The sequence below is a fragment of the Octopus sinensis genome, linkage group LG6 (genome assembly GCF_006345805.1).
Source record: "Octopus sinensis linkage group LG6, ASM634580v1, whole genome shotgun sequence".
Taxonomy (NCBI): domain Eukaryota; kingdom Metazoa; phylum Mollusca; class Cephalopoda; order Octopoda; family Octopodidae; genus Octopus; species Octopus sinensis.
In genome coordinates, this window is record NC_043002.1 from 45,596,625 (window position 1) to 45,615,110 (window position 18,486).

Genomic DNA, 18,486 nt, shown 5'->3' on the forward strand with positions numbered 1-18,486 from the left:
TTTGTAAGCCTAGTACTTATTCTATCAGTCTCTTTTGCCAAACTGGGAATATAAACAGAATCAGTTGTCAAGTGATGGTGGGAGGGACAAACACTGACACAAAGACACAGACACATAAACACACATACACATATATATATATATATATATATATATATGTATGATGGGCTTCTTTCAGTTTCTGTTTACCAACTCCACTCACAAAGATTTGGTTGGTTCAAGGCTATAGTAAAACCCACTTGCCCAAGGTGACACACAGTGGGACTGAACCCAGAACCATGTGGTTGGGAAGCAAGCTTCTTACCACACAGCCATCTGTGCCTGTGTTACTGTCTCTGCAATACCCTCAACCACCAACAAAAATGGCCAAACATACCACACAATGAGAATGCAGTTGTTTGGTCCAGTTGTGGCTGTACGTTTTGAATTACAGGTACAATCCACCATACAGTTTCTGCTTCCTCAATTTTACACACAAGTCATGGATCAACCCAATGCTATAGAAAATAATATTTGCACAAGATGTCATGACTGGAATCAAACCAGTGACTCTGTGGTTATAAAATGAACTTCTTTTGGCTACATACATATATCTAAATATATATATATACACACACACACACATATATGTCCAGTTGTCTTTCTTATAGGTGCAGGCATGGGTGTGTGATAAGAAGCTTGCTTCCCAACCATATGGTTCTAGGTTCAGTCCCACTGCATGGCACCTTGGACAAGTACCTTCTGCTATAGCCTCTGACCAACAAAAGCCTTGTGAGTGGAGGTGATAGACGTAAACCAAAAGAAGCCCATCATACATATATATATATATATATATATATACACCATCATCATAACTGTCGTTGTTTAATGTCTGCTTTCCATGCTGGCAAGCCAGAAGGCTGCACCAGGCTCCAATCTAATCTGGCAAAGTTTCTACAGCTGGATGCCTTCCTAACACCAACCACTCCAAGAGTGTAGGGAGTGCTTTTTACATGCTACCGACATCAGGGCCAGTCAGGCAGTATTGGCATCGACCATGCTCGAATGGTGCTTTTCATGTGCCACCGGCAATATATGTATATGTATATATCTATTTGTATGTGTCTCCCACCACTGCTTGACATAGCGGTTCAGCACAATAGAATAAGTACTAGGCCTAAAAAATAAGTCCTTGTTCAACTAAAACCCTCCAAAACTGTGCCCCAGCATGGCTGCAGTCAAATGATTGAAACAAGTAAAAGATAAAAGATTCGCTTTGTGTGTGTGTGTGTGTGTGTGTGTGTACACATATAAACACAACTACTCAAAATACTGTTTTACAGGGAATTAGTAGAAGGCAAGTGCACACAGGGTGGGCAGAAAAAGTGCTTCAAAGATACACTCAAAACCCCCACAGAAGTGCTTCCAGACACCTGGGAAATCCAAGCATAAGACCATCCAGCCTGAAGTAGCTACACTAACAGAGGTGCCACCTCCTATGAACAGAGTAGGATCGCAGGAGCACAAGGAAAACATGAGCTGTGCAAAGTCCAGACCATATATTGGCCTGATCAGCCAAAGCTGGATGAACTGTGACCCATCTTCTCCCATGTGATGTCTCTAGTCATTAGATGAACACTATTATTATATATATATATTGTTGTTGTTTTTCCTTCTTTAGCCACGTCTGGCTCACAAGGGCCGGTTTCCTGGTTTCCTTGGCGTATAGGTTCCCCACCTGGATGGGACGCAGGACCATCACATGTGAGCTGCAAGTTGCAGGAGGAAAGAGTGAGAGAAAGTTGTGGCGAAAGAGTCAGCAGAAGTTCGCCATTACCTTCTGCTGGATCTGCATGGTGCTAAGGTGTTTCGCTCATAAACACACATATCACCCAGTCTGAGATTCAAACCAGCAAACCCTCAACTGCGAGTCCGCTGCTCTAACCACTAGGCCATGTGCCTCCACATATATGTACGTATGAGTATATATTGCTGCATCTCATGGAGGCAGTGACAGGTAACCAAGATCTTTGGTGATATACTGTTTTTGTGTAGACCTGTCAAGCCAAGTGAAACTGTAGTCATGGCCAATGCTGGTGTCAGGTCAATGGCACCTTTACCAGTGGCACATAAAAACGACCCACTACTCTCAGAGTGGTTGACATTAGGAAGAGCATCCAGCTATAGAAACCTTGCCAAATCAGATCAGAACCTGGTGCAGTTCCCCGGCTTACCAGTTCTCAGTCAAACTATGCAACCATGCCAGCATGGAAAGAGGACGTTAAATGATGTCTGTGTGTATATATATATATACACACACACACACACAATATATATATATGGAGATACATGGCTTAGTGGTTCGGGAGTTGCACTCTTAATCATAGGATTGTGGTTTCAATTCCTGAACCAGGTGATGGATTGTGTTTTTGACCAGAAAACACTTCATTTCACATTGCTCCAGTTCAGTCAGCCAGCAAAAATATTAATCCTGCAATGGATTGGAATCCTATTCACGAGGGAATAGGTACACCACAGAAACCAGGAAACCAATCTTATGAGGTATGGTTTAAGAAGGACCTTTGATCCTTTCCTTCTTATATATATGTATCTACTACATATGTGGGAAATTCTGTCTGTGGGTGTGTTTGTAGGGTTGTTAGTTAATTCCTCCTACATCGTTTTATCGATTATGATGGAATTTGACACGAGTAGAACTCATGTCTGGAAACCTCATGGTATACTCAGATTTTGGAATGTAACAACCACAATAGTTGAGGAATTGCTGTATACATATATATATATACACACACATATGTATATATATATATATATAACAATAATAATATATAACACTACCCACTCTGCTGGGAGATTGGTGTTAGGAAGGGCATCAAGCTGTAAAAATCCTGCCGAACAGTCACAGAAGTCTGGTGCAGGCTTCTGTCAAACCATCCCACCCATGCCAGCATGGAAGCCAGACGTTAAACAATGATTATGATGATGATGATGATATACTCTCTCTTTTACTCGTTTCAGTCATTTGACTGCGGCCATGCTGGAGCACCGCCTTTAGTCGATCAAATCGACCCCGGGACTTATTCTTTGTAAGCCCAGTACTTATTCTATCGGTCTCTTTTGCCGAACCGCTAAGTGACGGGGACGTAAACACACCAGCATCGGTTGTCAAGCAATGCTAGGGGGACAAACACAGACACACACACACACATATATATATATATACATATATACGACAGGCTTCTTTCAGTTTCCGTCTACCAAATCCACTCACAAGGCATTGGTCAGCCCGGGGCTATAGCAGAAGACACTTGCCCAAGATGCCACGCAGTGGGACTGAACCCGCAATCGTGTGGTTGGTTAGCAAGCTACTTACCACACAGCCACTCCATATATACATTATATATGTATAATCTTATCATCATCATCATGTAATGTTCGTTTTCCATGCTGGCATGGGTTGGACAGTTTGAAAGGAGCCGACCAGCTGAAGGACTGTTGAGGCTCCATGTCTGTTTTGGCATGGTTTCTATGGCTAGGTGCCCTCCCTAACACCAACCACTTTACAGAGAGTACTGGGTGCTTATATATATGTATGTATACATATGTATATGTATGCGCATATGCATACAGGTGTTTGTGATTTCTTCTCTTGACATCACAGGAAGTTATAAATGAATGTAACCATTACATAAGCAGTGTCTTTTATTTTTGTTTAACCACTGGGAAACAGGTAAAGGTTGGCAATAAGATGGGCCTTAAGGTGTAGAAAACCTGCCTCAATGAATTTCATCAAAACTATGTACACATCGAAAAGTAGGCATTAAAGTACTTCTTTTCTTTTGTTTCAGTCATTTGACTGCGGCCATGCTGGAGCACCACCTTTAGTTGAGCAAATCGACCCCGGGACCTATTCTTTGTAAGCCCAGTACTTATTCTATCGGTCTCTTTTGCCGAACCTCTAAGTGACGGAGACGTAAACACACCAGCATCGGTTGTCAAGCAATGCTAGGGGGACAAACACAAACACACATGCATATATACGACAGGCTTCTTTCAGTTTCCATCTACCAAATCCACTCACAAGGCATTGGTCGACCCGGGGCTATAGCAGAAGACACTTGCCCAAGATGCCACGCAGTGGGACTGAACCCGGAACCATGTGGTTGGTTAGCAAGCTACTAACCACACAGCCACTCCTGCGCCTATGATACTGTTGATGATGATAATATGTGAGTGTGTAAGTATGTCTATGTGTGTGTGTGTATATATATATATATATATATATATATATATTAGATACACACACACATATATTTGTAGAAATGTTATGAAGGGCATCCAGCCATAGAAACTTTACAAAAGCAGATAGCAGAGCTTGGCAGTCCTCTGGCTCACAACCTCCAGTCAAATCATCCAACCCATGCTAGCATGGAAAATGGACATTAACTGATGAAGCTAAGTAAAATTGTGGTTATCCTTGTATACAGGCAGGCACCCTGCATCCCTCATCACCTGAGTGTTCCTTATCCTGCAGATTTGTGGGTGCTGGTGCCACATAAAAAGTACCCATACTGATTCCACGTAAAAGCACACATGCCAGTGCTGCACAAAAGCACCCAGTACACTCTGTAAAGTGGTTGGCATTAGGAAGGGCATCCAATTGCAGAACCCATGCCAAAGGAGACGTGGAATCTGGGCAGCTCTTCAGCTGGTCAAACTGTCCAACTCATGCCAGCATGAAAAATGGATGCTAAATGATGATGATGATGATGATAAGTATGTATGTATGTACAACATCATTAACACCCATGTTCAATGTTGGCAAATGTTCAACAGTTTGAGAGGATATAGGACCCAAAGACTGCATTGTGCTTCTGGGTCTGCATAGGCATAGTCTACTGGTGGATGCCCTATCTAACACCAACTAGATTAAAGCATGTAGTAGATGCTTTCTTCATGCCACCATTACTTTGCCATTTACAAAGCAACAAATCCTGGACCAGACCAGAACAGGATTCTTATAGAGGAACTATATGACAACTCACACTTCAGAAGTGAAGGTGGAAGTGATGAGCTGAGCCAGAGACTGATGAAGGGGAGAGTGGGAGATGACTGACAATACTGAACAGCAGAACAATAATAAAGAAACAGTGAAGAGGAGGATGAGAGGGATGGTGTTGGGTAGGTTGTAGGAGTGGGTGGGGAAGAGAGAGAGAGAGGCAAGCATAGTGCAAGAAGGATGGGAAATGCATGCTGGTGGGGGAAGATAGCTGTTAACCCAGTGAAGAAGAGGATGATAAATTAGAAGTGTGGGTAGAGAGAATAGCATTGATGGTTGAAAGGTGAATAACAAGTGAAATGGTTCAGGGTAGTAACAAAAGTAGTATCAAGGAAGGGCTGTAGTTAAGGTGATAGGAGTATCTTGAGGAAGAAGAAAATTAGGGAAAGGGCCCAGTTCTGCGCACACACACACACATTTTTTTTTTCTTTGCTTCTTTCAGTCATTAGACTGCAGCCATGCTGGGATGCTGCCTTGAAGAATTCTAGTCGAACTTATCAAACCCATTACATATTTTTTGTAAAACCTGGTACTTATTCTATCAGTGTCTTTTACTGAACCACTAAGTTACAGGGACGTAAACACACCAACACCAGTTGTCAAGCAGTGGTGAAAGACAAAGACATACACAAAGAAACACACACACACACTCACACACAGCTCAACCAGATCTCAATTTTGCCAAGGTAGGTGGATCTTCTCAAGAACCACATGGTTCCAGTCTTTCTCGTCCTTTGTCATCACTTCTGTGAGGTCCAAGATCCTGAGATCAGATATATATGTGGGTGTCATCATCATCATCATCATCGTATAACGTCTGTTTTCCATGCTAGCATGGGTTGGACGGTTAAACCGGGGTCCGGGAAGCCAGAAGGCTGCACCAGGCTCCAGTCTGATCTGGCAGAGTTTCTACAGCTGGATGCCCTTCCTAACGCCAACCACTCCGTGAGTGTAGTGGGTCCTTTTTACGTGCCACTGGCACAGGTGCCAGGCGAGGCTGGCAACAGCCACAATCGGTTAGTGCTTTTTACATGCCACTGACACGGAAGCTAGTCAAGGTGGCGCTGGCATCGGCCACGTTATATATATATATGGATACACATATATATATGTATCACTTCACCGTTAACCCATTAGCATTCAGATTACTGTCAAATGTAATCTGTATTTATTCACATTGTCTTGAATAGATCATACATTCTCTCATAATTTAGAGATTTACAATATGGCCATCTATTTCAAGAATGACATCGTTAGATTGGTGTGAGAGGCCAGATATAGCTAGTTTGAACATAAAACAGCTAGAACACTTTGTCCAGACATGGCTGATTTAAATTCTAATGGGTTAAATGCGGTTACGAATAAATCAGGTTATTAAATGGTGTGTTAATAAACTATTCAGCAAACATTAAGAAATACACGCTCTCTTTCTGTTAATATTAACATGTAGGAAATACTGAAAATTGGATTGGAGTATCTGTAGCACTGGAGCTGTAACCTTCCAATGTGGAGAAATAGTGGCTCAACCTAGAGAGACTCCCTGACCTCCAAACTACACCCAAAGATCCTCTACAGGAATCCCATTTCAGCCACTTGTTTTCATGATTGTACTCTTTCAGTCACTACCCGACATTCATGAGCATAAACTGAAGATAGCGACTTTGTCTTTTTTACCAACCTCGCCTCTTTTAAGGACTGAATGCTAGAACTAGCCTGTGACTATGCCAGTACTTACAATTCTTGCATCCAATTCAGTTTCCAGCTTCCCATCAGTCAGTTGGTCATGCTCTTGAGAATCCAACTGAAAAGTCTAATGACAGTTGCTTCTGATAGGACCCTATGGAGGAGATGTCTGAGAACTCTATCTCCATGACTTTCCCAGGAATAGTAGACAGAGAAGATGGATGGATAGATGGAATGTAACATTGCAAATAAAACAAAAATGTGTATTAGGACTACAACCATACTTTCATAAAGTCTGTTTTGTTTTCTTCAGTTTCTTTTCTTTCTGTTACTGAACACATCAAAACAACAAAATATCCATAACATGACATGTACAGAATATAGATGGTTATATAATAAACTAAAATTTATTCATTTAAAATACTTTATTTTAAAATTTATCAAAAACACAAAAAAAGGACAAATAAGAACCAAAGCAGATAACAGAAAACTTTGAGATATTAAAATTTCAAATAATGAACAACTACTGCTTTCAAGAAATATGATTTTAAATAGTAATTGTGTACCACATTTCTAACAATTCTTTGATATCTCTGTTTTTCTTCATTTAGCTGGTTTCTTTTCCTTGGGTAAATTTTAGCAGTTTGGTAACCATCACCGTATTCTTTGTAATGGAATTAAATGATTTTTTAAATATCTTCTTATTGCTTTCTCTCTTATTTCATATATTTCCAGTATTTATTTCCATTACATATTAATTTATTACATAAAATAGTAAACCAGCTCAAAATACTCCAAGAATCAATTGCAGTAACAATTCAACACCTATTCAAGTCATACGTCAAGAACCAAATTGCCTCTTCCATTCAGGCAATCCAAACTGAAACCAAAATCAACATTACAACCAGAATAAAATCACCTAGTGACATTCTTGCCTGGATACTAGCAACAAATAATCCTAACACTGTCAATGAACAACTGCTTTTCATAGATCCCCAAGAGAAGATATTCTCACCTCCTTTACATTCCCTTTAAAATAAACCTACTTCCATTTAACACAGCTTAATTTTTTTTACACTCGTCATCAAAACAGGGAAGTTAACATAACCATTTTTAGTCAGCCGATCCCTTATCCCTAACCACAGTCCGTCAATAAGTATCAAATACATTCCTGAACCCTCTTGTCTTGGTCACTAGTAACAACTAAAACTAAATACCATTTACAAATGCAATTATTATTTACTGCATTGTTTGCAAGCTCAGCATTAGGGTACTGTTCAGGTAACCTCTTCCTAGAATATCTCAATCGTTATTTCTCATAATGCTTTATATCAGCCAACCTGTAGGCTGACCACTCAATTTGTTAAGTTAAACTACTGTTAGGTACATGGTATCACCTGATACTTGCTCCCTTCAATTTTAACACTGCTATCAGCATCACAACTTTTTTTCCCCCTTCTATTAAAGAACACTTGCTCCCTTTAATTTTACTCATACACATGGAGTTCCTCTACACTATATTTTCAAATGTTGTAAAGTTATCTTATTACTAAGCACCCATACATTGTCCACATTCCCATATGAGCTTAACCCTCCGTTTCTTTGTTAACCGAGTTGATTCATTGACCTTTCAACAGCCACAACCGCAACTATTTTTCTTTCTTTCATCATCTCCAGTCCATTGTTGTTCAGTCCAAATCAGGCAAAACCTATAATCAAGGGCATTCCAGTCGCGACCATCTTCGTCTTTTGTTTTTTAATGTATTCAATGTGCCCTTTTCTTAGAAGATGAAGCTTCCGTGTTTGGTGCGCGTTCTTGTTGTCTACGTATATATACACACGTACTACTGCTTGCATGTGTGTGCTTATACATATGCAACTGTTAGTATTGCTTCGTACTGACAATTACTATTCCCTTATAATTTTTCTTGTTTACGTGTGAAATAATATGCGTATATACTAGTGTCGTATCAGTACACATGTATGCTTACGTATGAAATAATATGCGTATATACATGTGTCGTATCTATATGTGTATACGCAGAATATTTTCTCTCTCTCTCTCCCCAATAAATTTGACTGTCGACATACCTGACGGGTCATCTTCCCCGCCTATTTTTTTTTTTTAAATTCTTCTTTTGATTACATATTTTTAATTATTTTTGTAAACGTCTATTTTCACTTCTCACAGTTCATAAACTAATCTTTTTTAATAGTACTTAATTCATCAATCCAGGACGGTTGTCAGGCAAAATTGGTCCCGGCGACATTTGAACTTGGAATGTTCAATAAAAAGTCTCAACTAAATACCGCGAGGTATTTTTGTATTCGATATTCTACATCCCCTTTAAATGGAAATATCTAAAAATTTTCTCTACAATAGTAGAGTTGTACGGCCTTCAGATTCTTTCATAGGCAATACTTGGAAAGATGATTCCATACCATTCCACAATGAAACACTTACTAAGCAAATCAAACAATGCAAATTTTTGATATTCATAAATAAAATAATTATACAAAACAGAAATTTTTAAAATAAGCACACACAGAAAGCAACAATATTCTCAATAAATTAATTATATAAGTAGCGGACTGACTGCAAAATGGAATCAAAGAGCTTTTCCGATATGTTCGATAAGAGAGATACGAGCGTATAAAAGAAGTTTAGAATTTGATCCATATGTTAATGCGCGGATATTAAGATTGTAATGATTAGATATAATTCATAAACAAGAAAAAAAATCTTTCTTCAGCTTTAGAACAAACACCAAAAGCTAACTAAAAATTTTCAACTGCACGTTTTTGTTGTTTTTTTTTTTTTAACACATTCAGTCAGTGAACATACGTACGACTCGTCTTTATTTTATCGCAATATTTTATCCGATTTCAGTAATGCTATAAAATCTTACTGAATTGCACATAAATTTCGATTTTCTTTTCTTTTACAACAAACAAGGAAAATTATTATTTTTTTAAATCAGCAGAAAGAAATGATAATGCATTTAGAACCCCGCTATAAATTTGACTAAAATTTAGTTAGATATGGTTAATATTAGCTATTAATGCTATATTACTATTAGGAAATGTTAAAACTGAGTGCATATTTTGAAAGGAATATTTTAAAATTTTCAAAAGCAATGTTATTTAATGCATTAGAAAAATAATTAGACCTTAATATGGCGCCTTCAATCTTTCATACAAAAGAAACACGATACAGAATTGTACTTTTTCTGCATTAAACTAACAATCCTTGGTTGAAAACAGCGATAAGAAACACAAGAATTACTATTTACGACATGTATATTATATATCATAGACATTGGAAACAAGATATGATTATGATACTACTAATACTATTAATAACATTATTATAATAATAATCCTTGTTTTCTTCGTAGTCGTTCAACCTGCTAGAAAAGAAGTCAAATTTCGCTTCCTCACATGCTACTATCTTAAAAATAGAAGGACACATTGGATAATGTAGTCCCAGTTGCAATGAGTCTGATGAAAAAAAGGGCAGGATGGTTATGATTGGAGCATCTCTGATCACAAATCTTTTAAATCGGGGTTGACCTGGGACTAAAAACATGTTTTACAGAGGAATCCTCCATTCGATCAAACGATCTGCTAGAAATGCCAACCAAATTTTCCCCAAATGATTATTCTACAGACTTAAAAAAAAAAAAAGGAAGCATACATGACAGAATAGTTCTAGACATACACTAAGAACACGATAAAAAAAGACTGGACGGTCATGCCTGGAACTGCTCTGATCAAACAGACTTGCAAGCTAAACAACATGTAGTAATAACGAATTTTTTCAACAATAATGGTATCAAAATTTGGCACAGGCTAATTTATGAATTTATATTAAATTTTTTTTTTTCTTATCGTGGTATTCCTATTTACTTTTTAACAGCTTCACTACAAAAATCCTCCTCGAGGACCTAATTTCACAGCGAGATTAAAAACACACGAATATGTGTGATTATATTTATACAATAGGTTAGGTAACCTAACTCTTTAGAAACGGCACTTCATTAAACATGCCGTGCCGCAGTTACTTAAATCATAAGCATATCAGAAGACTACATTTCTTTCTAATACCATACTCACATATGCACAAATATAATGCATAAATGCGTGTGTATGCGGTAAATAATGATACCCTACACACATACAAATTCAGTTTCCACAATGAAATCTTACATTATATATATATGTGTGTGTGTATCTTTATATATTATTTCAAATAAATATACACACGCACACATATGATTTTGAATTATATATAATTTATATATATATATACACACATATATAATTCATATATATATATATACACATATATAATTCATATATTATATATATATATACACATATATAATTCATATATATATATATATACACATATATAATTCATATATATATATATACACATATATAATTCATATATATATATATACACATATATAATTCATATATATATATATACACATATAATTCATATATATATATATACACATATAATTCATATATATTATATACACATATATAATTCATATATATATATACACATATATAATTCATATATATTATATACACATATATAATTCATATATATATATATACACATATAATTCATATATAATATATATATATATTATATATATATATACACATATATAATTCATAATATATATATATATATACACATATATAATTCATATATATATTATATATATATATACACATATATAATTCATATATATATATAAATATAAAATTCATATATATATATATAAATATAAAATTCATTTATATACATAATTCATAAACATTTATATAAAATTCATATACATTTATATATATATATATATATAAAATTCACATATATTTGTATATAAAATTTATATATATGAATTTAATGAGGGTCTTGCAGCTATTCAGCTATTCCTGCTACTGCAATATCTTAAAACGTCTCCTCTTCTTTTGCAATGTGTTACATACACATTTCACAAGTCATTAAAAATGCAATCTTCAGAAACAATAACGCTAAGTTGTTTTTTTTGTTTGTTTTTTTTTAATCCATCAATATAATCATCATTATCACTGTTAGGCTATATTTTAATGTAGTAGCACGTGCAAGAATGACTTTATACTAAGAGCAGCTACAAGAATATTTTGTGTATGAATATGCGCTTGTGTATGTGTGCGTGTGATTGCTTTCTTCGACACAAGACCAGTTGTTGCAGAAAAGCGGGTTTTTAGTTGCTTATGCAGAAAGATTCAAGTAAATATATATATTATTTGCATGAATATTATCAATTCTAAACGAATGAAAGGCAAAAAAAAAAAAACCACCTAAATGATATTTGAAATCAGGATCCTTGATAAAATAAACGAAATATTTTGTAATACGTTATCCGGCACTCTTATGTTTCGGCCAATTTTCCTGTAACTCAGAAATATGCATGTGATGCATATAAGAATTCTTTAAAAAAAACGATAAAACCAATTAAAATTACATAATACAAGCACTATTCTACCTGCACATTGAATTCAGAGAATACAATATTTACGCATATTGAACAATAATTGATTTCTTACCAATATCATAACTCCCGATAAATCTTGCACAAGGATGAAACGAACAAAATTTGTTCCAATGAAGACGGAAAAACACAAAATGAAGAGGGTCCTAAACAGGGGGGACAACTTTGGAGTAGTACATTGTTTCCGACGAAGTAAATGGTCGTAAATATGTAACCGAACTATCATTTGAGGTTGCAGTTTATCTATTTCGTGAAAAAATTAGTAATTATTTCAAAGAACTTTTTTAATTTGTAAGATTCAAATATGCTTCCATTGCAGGATTAACTGAAAATAAAATGGCCAAAATTGAAACCACGTTAGAATTTAAGTTATCTGCCCATTATTTAACGTCAACATTAGTGTAACTAAACACATTACATATATTATAAGTCTCATTATAATCAAGTGTTCTACTACACCTGTTTAGCTAAATAGAAAGAAATAACCAACGGAGTATGTTGTTATTTATTCCAAGTTGACCCTGTATGGGCAGACCTATAAGCCAAAGCATTTAATCTAGAACAAGATTGTCCTTCCCTTTTTAAGACAGTAAAAAGTGATTTGAGAGTTTTAATTGCCGTAAGTAAGCAGGTTGGGGTTCCCTCGTTAGTTCGTTGCTACTGGAAGGTGCTGTCTAGTATTTAGATCAAAATTTTTCTTACTAGTTTTAGAAATCTGAAAAGCCCAAAGCTAAAATAATTGTACATAAATGATTACGGTTTACTTGATTTTTAAATATAATTTCATATATACTCTAACACAAACACCTTTTGGGTCAAGAGGTAATTATTCGTTGTATGTGTTGTTAAAAATTAAAACATTTATTGTTTATATGATTATTATTGTCAGAAAGCTCTTTTTCCTCGTCAATCGTATTCTTTTGTGAAATTTTGTGTAAAATTGATGGCTCCTTTCCAAATGAAATTTTCGTCATGGTCTAACCTTATTAGCTGCCCTTGGGAAACATCAATCACACACAGAGGCGCTACAATAATACCTACGAACCCGCTGCAAATAAATCCCCAGTTATTTTTGTCCGGATCATTAGTGAGATAATAAAGACGATGAAATAACGGGAAATTTAATTATTGATATGTTACTGGGACAAGTAAGAAAAAATAAACTGGATGAAAAGGAAAACACCCGAAAACGACTTTGAAACATTGATTAGTGACACTAAAATATTTAGAAACGGTTTTTCTTTGGGATTTACTAAATTTATCTCGAGAACATACCACCGACTGTCACACGTGTCAGTACAAATAGAATGAAATAAAATGAATTTTCTTCAAAAACCTTTTAAAAGGGATTTGTTTTGAATGTGTTGCGATTCTACGTTATTTGAATAATTGGCGTATCACGTGAAGGGCAAATACTCTTACTATTTCTGATTCTCCCACTTGAGAGAAGTATTGTCGAAGAACAAAGAATGAGAACCAATTGTTATTGAAATTTGGGACAAAGTCAGCAGTTTGGATAAATCTAATTCCGCCCGCCCAACTGTTTCACCTGGAAATGTCGGACATTACGACGCATCACAAAATGAGACAGTGTTATTTTTCCGGACAGAGGCAAAAAATTTTTATTCCAGTTTATTTCATTTGAGAATATTACAATAAAAATTCTTCAGAAAACAATTCCATGAAAAAAAGCATAATCTCCAGCGAGACGCTAATAAAGTCAGAAACTTCTTTATCGTCAGTCCAGCTTGCTTGAGGTTGGAAAATGTATTTTACGGATAGATTACGTTGTACCTTGTTCCGTTCAGTTAGTGATGAGGTGAATGTATTGCAAACGGTGTCGTCCTGTATGATACTCGTGCCATTTAGCCAAAAGTAAAGAATCAGTTCACCAGCTCCTCGTCGTTCTTGGACAATTCCACTGATTATGGGTCGTTTAATGATTAGGTTTATTTCGTTGTAGCGACCTACTTTGAACCATCATGACGATCCATGAAGTCTCTGAAATTGAAGGGCTTATCATAACACCTCATTCCTCTCCGTACACCATCTGAGGGTAATTTCCTGATATAAATTTGAGCTTAAGAATAATTCTGATGTGGAGTTCATCCGGCTAAATAAACAAACGATGTTTCTCACTCACCGAAAGTATTTTGAGTATCGTTAGGATTGATCAAAAAGAGAATAAAAAATGTGTTTTCATGGTAATTGTCCTAAACGTAATCAAGTTTTCCTGCTTCAGGACTAACAATCTAAACTCCCTCCACATTTGTAGAGCATCATCCACCTTCCTGTTCGAACCAGTCCATGTTGGAAAGGAGAGAATGCTGCCCATCAAAGAGGAACAAAGATGAATGGATCGAAGGAAGCGGGGTAGAGATAGAGAAGAGAATTTGCGTAAACCTTGAATCGTTTACGATCAGTTGCCGGAACACACAATAGCGAAGTGAGCTTGACATTGACTAAACTTTCAAGTTTTTCATAAATTAAATTGTCAGAGTGTTGCAGGAAGCCGAATGAGAAACTCATCCTCAAAATGTATACTAACTTAGTGATAGTTAAATAATTTCTAAGAATAAGTCTTGATGGAGCTCGACTACATTAATGTTTTCAATAATTGCTTGAGCTTTAACATATTAGAAAGAAAAAGAGTTTAGAAGCATGATTGGGAATCGAGGCTCCAAAAGAAACACGCCGAATGCGGAGAATATACTATGAAGGCGAAAATAATGACTGAGTATTCAAAGTTCACTTGACAATACAAAGGCCGAGCTGGTGACCAAGATCAAGGAGGTGTTCTAAGATCTTCCCGTAGCAACAGTGGAGAACACATACGCCAGGTTCCGGAGCTGTCTTAAAGCCGTGATGGAAGCAGGAGACAGCTACATTGAGTAAGCTGTTATCAACCAGTCATAATTTAGTTATTTTATGATCTTTTAAAATATTTTAATTTTATTGTTTACTTACCCTTTTACGCTTGCGCAAATTTAATCCGAACACCACATATATATATGTATGTATGTTCTCTCCTGACACATGGGAAGACATAGCTATTGATCGTAGCAGGTGGAGAAGGATTGTGCACGAGGGGACAGCCACTTTTGAGAAATCTCGAGTTGCACATGAGAAAGTAAGGAGGGATGTCAGGAAGGGCATCGCTGTTACACTTCCAGATGGGAAGGGTCTTCCTTTGATGCTGACATGCAATGTCTGTGCAAGACCCTGCCTCAGTAAAGCTGGACTCAAGAGTCATCTTCGTAGTCATAAAGCGAGACAGATGAGTGACAACCTGGCCACTGGTGGTGGTGTAACACACCATACTAATCATATCTGTCGGGCATGTGGAAGAGAGTGTAATTCGGCAGGAGGACTTAAACGACATGCAAAGGTACATGAAGCCCAGTTACAACTACAGCCAGCTGTTACCGGTAAAGGTATTAGTTGTCAATTCTGTACAAGACATTGTAGATCTTTAGCTGGGCTAAAATGTCACATTCGATCACAGCACCAGTAACAGTTAAGCTTCGTGCAATGGCCATACTCGATAACGAGGGGGCAGCCATAATGTATGTATGTATATATAACATATATATATTATATACATATATATAATAACAATAATATACCAATGATATTTCTATTATATGTAATTTTCTAGATGGTGTAATTTAATTGTTCATTTTGTCAACAAATGGGTTTACTTTATAATGAAACTCTTTTAAGAGCATTCAATGCCACCGAAACGTTGAAATCATTGCCTCAGTGAGGTCGATAGTACGTCATCAAATACACACTGAAAGGAAATGACCAAGCTGCTATTCGAATAAATACTAAGAAAATTAATCAATATCTAATGGAACATCTGAAGTAGCTGCATCCATTTTAGGATTTTCAATTCATGAAAGAGCACCTGCTATAGCGAAACTGCAAGTTTATCTACCAGATGAACAAAGAATATTACTAAGAAATAATGAGGATATATATGACTGTCAATGAACGATATATGAGAGCAACATTGACAGAATTTTTTTCATTGTGCATCAGTGATGATATTGCAAATGATGACTTTATGCTGAAGTACCCATGTATTTCACTTAGAACAGTAGTAACAAAGAATGGCAAAGAAGAAAGTGAGGGGAAAAAAGTTTGAATGTTTTTAAAGAAGAAATGCTTGGATGTATTTGTTATCGTACCAAAGGCAACAGAACTGTATCGCTTAAGAATTTTATTTGTTTCAGTTATTTGACTGCGGTCATGTTGGAGCACTGCCTTTAGTCGAAGAAATCGACCCCATGACTTATTCTTTGTAAGCCTAGTACTTATTCTATCGGTGTCTTTTGTCGAAGCGCTAAGTTACGGGTACGTAAACACACCAACATCGGTTGTCCAGCTATGGCAGGGGGACAAATACAAATACACACACATATATGTATGTATATATATACTATACTAATCTATAATATAAATTGGACATGGGTGATCGTGTATTCTTTCTTGTCTTGAGGTTCACAGCCAAACGGCTGGGTTGATTATCGTGAAAAAATGGCACACATGTGGAGACGGGTGCATAGATTGGAATGCGGTTTGTATTTTTTCCTAGCCCCCATACTTACCGAAAAAATCGATTAAAACTTTTCTAATGGAATTACCCCGCCATTAAAACAACCAGTTGTTCACACAGCCAGCATCTACCATTTCGCTAGCAACAAGGGGAGTACAGGATGACAGTCAGCCAAAGCCATACGTACATACATACATAACCTCTCTCTCCTTTTCTCTGTCAGTCACTTACATTCACTCACTACAAAAAGTGAATAACAAAATTTCAGTTGACTCTCTCTTGGCCATACTCAGATACATACATCTATGTATACATACATACGTAATAACCAGCATGCCACTGAAGCCATTCATAAATACATAACGTCTCTCTCTCTCTCGCTTTTTCTCTGTCAATCACTCACTACAAAAAGTGAATAAAAAATTTCAGTTATCTCTCTCTCTCTCACACACACCAGCAACATTACTCTCTCTCTCTCTTCACACACACACTAACAAAAGCAATTCACATACACACCACACATTCTGTTTCGCACACCCCATCAAGTACACACGCACGCACGTCAATTCTTCCGCTTCACGCCAACTTCAGAACTTCATTCATATAATCGCGCTCTCTCTGTGTCTCTTTCGCTTTCTCGCCGACTTCAAAAGATCCCCTTTTCACCCAACCCCATTTAAAAAAAAAACAGAATGAAGTTGTAAGAGAAAAGAAACCGAGCTGGTGAAAGTTAGGGAAGTTGTGTCTCATAGTCGCTGATTGTAACCTTCTTTCTCCCTCTGGCCGTTTGTCTTTAGTGGTTGCCTGCTTGTGGCCATGGCTCTAGTTAGTCTCTGTTCACTAACTGATGGTCACTCTCACTAACTATTTCTTTATTTGGCACTACAAGGGCAGACAGAACATCACTGTGGGGACAAAAAACATAAAACGAATGATGTTATACAATGAAAATGAAATGGCTGCATGGGCCCCACTACCATACAGTACCATTTGAACGTTTAATACACTGTTTACAATCGTTCATTTTCCTTTGTTTTTCCCCTTATCATCATTTTTTCCTCTTTTTTTAAAAAAAAACAATTTTACTTTTTTTCCCTTTTTCTCAATAAACAATTTTACTTACTTTTTTCCTTTTGTAGTATTTCATAAAAGGTTCAAGTATTTATAACTATCTAAAACCAGCTAGAAGGGTAGACATTGTTGAGAACAACAGATTTTGTTGGTGGTACACCTGTTATCGCTATTCAAGCTTTTGGTGGCCTAGAAGAGGTTAGAAGGGTCAAGTGGCAAAGACATTATATTGCTTAGCGAAGGCATCTTTCAAATGTAACAGCTGTCACTCACAGAAAAACTATTGTTTTACCGTGAGAAAAGTGCTGTTGAACTGTTAAGTGAAATTTGGCGATCGAGGATCGAATCCACGCTCTACCTGCATGAAGCTACTACAATCTTCTCTAAATGCATTACAAACACTATAACATATTCAGAACACTATTTCAGAAAATTATCACCGTTCTGTTTGAGCATATAGTAGACATCGTTAGCTGGGGCAAAATGAGTAGACAAGATACGGTAAATTTGCCTCTTCATTTTTGCAGAATTACATTTGAAAAATGACTCATGGACAT

General features: G+C 36.5%; 1 protein-coding gene across 4 annotated transcripts in view; it reads right to left on the reverse strand.

Annotated features, from left to right (window-relative positions):
* LOC115212823 overlaps positions 1–12,526 on the reverse strand; it is a 71,318-nt gene extending 58,792 nt beyond the window's left edge. Inside the window, exon 1 of one of the 4 annotated variants that reach the window (XM_029781586.2) lies at positions 12,353–12,526. The gene's annotated coding sequence lies outside the window, so the exon portion shown is untranslated. The remainder of the gene's footprint in view (positions 1–12,352) is intronic. The other 3 variants (XM_029781585.2, XM_029781589.2, XM_029781590.2) reach the window with 3 other exon arrangements.
* Between the last annotated feature and the right edge of the window lie 5,960 nt (positions 12,527–18,486).